General features: G+C 37.5%; 1 pseudogene; it reads left to right on the top strand.

Moving 5' to 3' along the window:
• Positions 1-835: 835 nt before the first annotated feature.
• LOC109267690 (AP-5 complex subunit mu-1-like) lies at positions 836-2,731 on the top strand (annotated as a pseudogene).
• The last annotated feature ends 631 nt before the right edge of the window (positions 2,732-3,362 follow it).

The raw sequence follows: 3,362 nt of genomic DNA, 5'->3' as shown, positions 1-3,362 counted from the left end.
TGGTGCTTGAAAAACTGAAGAGCTATATGCAAAAGAATGAAACTGGACCATATTCTAATACCATACACAAAAATAAACTCAAAATCATACAAGACCTAAATATGAGACCTGAAACCATAAAAATCTTAGAAAAGAATACAGACAAAATTTCTCAGATAAAAATAGCAATATTTTTCTAGATATATCCTTTGGGTGAAGGGAAATCAAAGCAAAAATAAACTATTAGGATTACATGAAAATAATAAGCCTTTGCTCTGTGAAGGAAACCACCAACAGTACAAACAAGCAACCTACTGAATGGGAGAAGATACTTGCAAATTATATATCTGGTAAGGTATTAATATCCAAAATATGTAAAAAACTTACAGAACTCAACATCATAAAAACAAACAATCCAATTAAAAAAGGGAAGTGTGGACATGGAGGTGCATGATGATTGGCTACCAGGAGGAACTGGAGGGAAGCCAGCAGCAGGCAAACTGTAGAGAGGCTTCTAGCTCCTGTGAGTGAGGAACCATTATCCTTATGGGCCACCATCCAGTAAGTAGACTGTAAAGGAAGAAACTACTGGGGTTGCTTGGGAGGAACCGAGATTCTAGGTAAGGATTCACTGAACTTTTTTGGCATGTGTTGACAAGAGGGATTCAGAGGTTTTAGTCACTTAACCTGACATAGCTAATGTCTCTGCTGAGCCAGACTGTTTGTGGTGGGGAAGAAAGTGGCCCAGATTGAGCGAACCTCAGGTCTTCTGAAAAGAGTCCATCTGAAAAGGCCAGTCTCTGTGCCCTTTTTCCATGGCGACCTCTAGGATGAGCTGATGCTATAGTGGCTTATCATGGCCCAGTGGAGAGTGTGGCTTATAACTCATGAACTGGGAATTTGACTTTGCGGCACCCTGAGATTCTCTGTATGGTATCCAACTGCTGGAAAATGAGCCAAAGTCCTCACTGGAGCACATTATATGCCTATTCTGAAGGTGGTAACCTTTCTTAAAGCACTACTCTTTGAACTTACAATATTGAATGATAAGGACTTCATAGAGACTTATGATAGCTGTTCACACATTATAAAACATCTGTCTAGGGTCTCCTAGTAGGAGGTGGAGAACTCTTGCAAGTTGCTGCTTTTCTGAAGAATAACATGACATATGCTTTGGTCCACTAGTTGGACAAACTTTATCCCCTCAAAATTACTGTAATTTCACAAGATTTGAACTTATTTGGGGGGCAAAGGATTTTCTTTACATGGGTCAAAAAAAAAAGGACACAGAGCTAAATACAGAATTGAACCAACTCCTGGATTTACTTCTATAAGCTTGTCCATTTGGAATTTAGTTAGATGCCAACTTAAAGAATTCATTGGATAGTATTAATTTTGCTTCTGTGACACATCCACAAAAACATCCATCCTGGAAAGTTAGAACATACAAAGGAAAACCTCAAGTTTCTATCACTGAAAAGGTAAAATCCATGTATTATGATAAACAAGATATAGCAGATACAAGGCAAGTCATTGGAACTATCACTGATATGTGTCATTTAGAAGGAATCATGCAAGGGCCTCCTGGGTGACTCAGTGAAGTGACTGATTGGCTCAGGTCACAATCTCACAGTCAGCTGGCTCTGCTCTGACAGTGTGGAGCCTGCTTAGGATTCTCTCTCTCCCTCTCTCTCTGCTCCTCCCCTATTTTCAGGCACACATGCTCTTTCTCAAAATAAAAACATAGGGGCGCCTGGGTGGCACAGTCGGTTAAGCGTCCGACTTCAGCCAGGTCACGATCTTGCGGTCCGTGAGTTCGAGCCCCGCGTCAGGCTCTGGGCTGATGGCTCGGAGCCTGGAGCCTGTTTCCGATTCTGTGTCTCCCTCTCTCTCTGCCCCTCCCCCGTTCATGCTCTGTCTCTCTCTGTCCCAAAAATAAATAAAAAACATTGAAAAAAAAAATTAAAAAAAATAAATAAATAAAAAAATAAAAACATAAACGTTAAAAATTTTTTAGAAGAAATCATGCCAAATGTTACCATCAGCTTGGGTCTTTCCACCAATGGATCTCCACTTCAGATTATTCTAGTTCATCCTTGTGTGACTTCTCTGGACTCTGCCATTCTTCTACTAGCATTGATGCAATGGATGATTCTGTACTTAGTGGACCTTACAAATTTCCATTCACTCCTCCTTTAGAGTCATTCAACTTATGCTACTATACTCACAGGTCCCTGTCCCACCAATTTTGGGTTTTTATCAAGTGAAATAGGAAGAATTACAAGTAAAAATAGCAATTAATTTTAAAATTTCATGAAAGTGTGAAAAATAATTTTGAATTCTGTACAGCTCCTATACCTTATCATAATAGAATTCCAATCACACATGTGAAATGCAAAGTTGGTTTTGGCCAGCTTGAAGTGTTTTGAAAGAAAAGCTTATTGATGTGGATTATTGAACACAAGTTCCCCAAATCAATGGAAATTAGTGTTTCTGGAACTGTAACTTTGGGAGCCAAGAATCATGAGAAGCAGCCATTTGACCATATTTGCATTGGAGGCACAGCATATTTAAAGCTTCATTTCACAATCTTAGATTACACATTCACTGGTTGTTATGTGGATAAGAATTCAGTTTAAGTTTGTGCATCAGTAAAACCAAAAGTAAGTACATACCAGAAACTAACTTCTTCAATGACATCTGGAATTCTGAAACTTCTGCTCTAGTCACATATGGATCATTACTACTATAATTATCTTATATTTAAATAGGATTTATATAACAGTAACATAGCTTAAAATAATAATAGTCTTTTATTTTTAATGTATATGCATATAACCTATGAGTAAAAAACATCATATGAATGATTTAATTATAATAACACTTAAGTTTAATGTTTCTGGTCTGACATAGTTTGAAAGTACATTTTAAAGACTAACGTCTATTTTGCTACTCTTTGATTTTACTCAAATATGATCCAGAGCACAAAACAGGAGCTATTCATTTTAGGCTTATCTTAGACTAGTCCTGAGTCACCCTATCATCTACGTTCCTTCCCTTCCCTATGGTAGATGTAGCTAATCAGTCACAGCCTTCTTTCTCTACTGAGTCTTCCTGGATATGGGCTCAGGCTCCTTATCATTGCAGAGCTGAAGGCAGTCATTCTTGATGGATTGTAGATGATGAACAAGATAAACTCTTTGCTCTTTCAAACCTGAGTAGTAAGCTCTTAGCACAATGTGTTGTTACAGATTACCAGATACCATATCAGAAACCACTGTAAATCTCTTTAAAAAAAGTCAATTAAAATGAAGGAATATTGTTTAAACAGGAACCTGTTCTTAATCAAAATTATCTTCTTGACTAATAAAGAATTGCATAAT

This window comes from Panthera pardus, unplaced genomic scaffold, assembly GCF_024362965.1.
Source record: "Panthera pardus isolate Hobbes unplaced genomic scaffold, ASM2436296v1 HiC_scaffold_2, whole genome shotgun sequence".
Taxonomy (NCBI): domain Eukaryota; kingdom Metazoa; phylum Chordata; class Mammalia; order Carnivora; family Felidae; genus Panthera; species Panthera pardus.
Note: the sequence above shows the minus strand (reverse complement) of the source record. Positions and strands in the feature narration are given on the sequence as shown.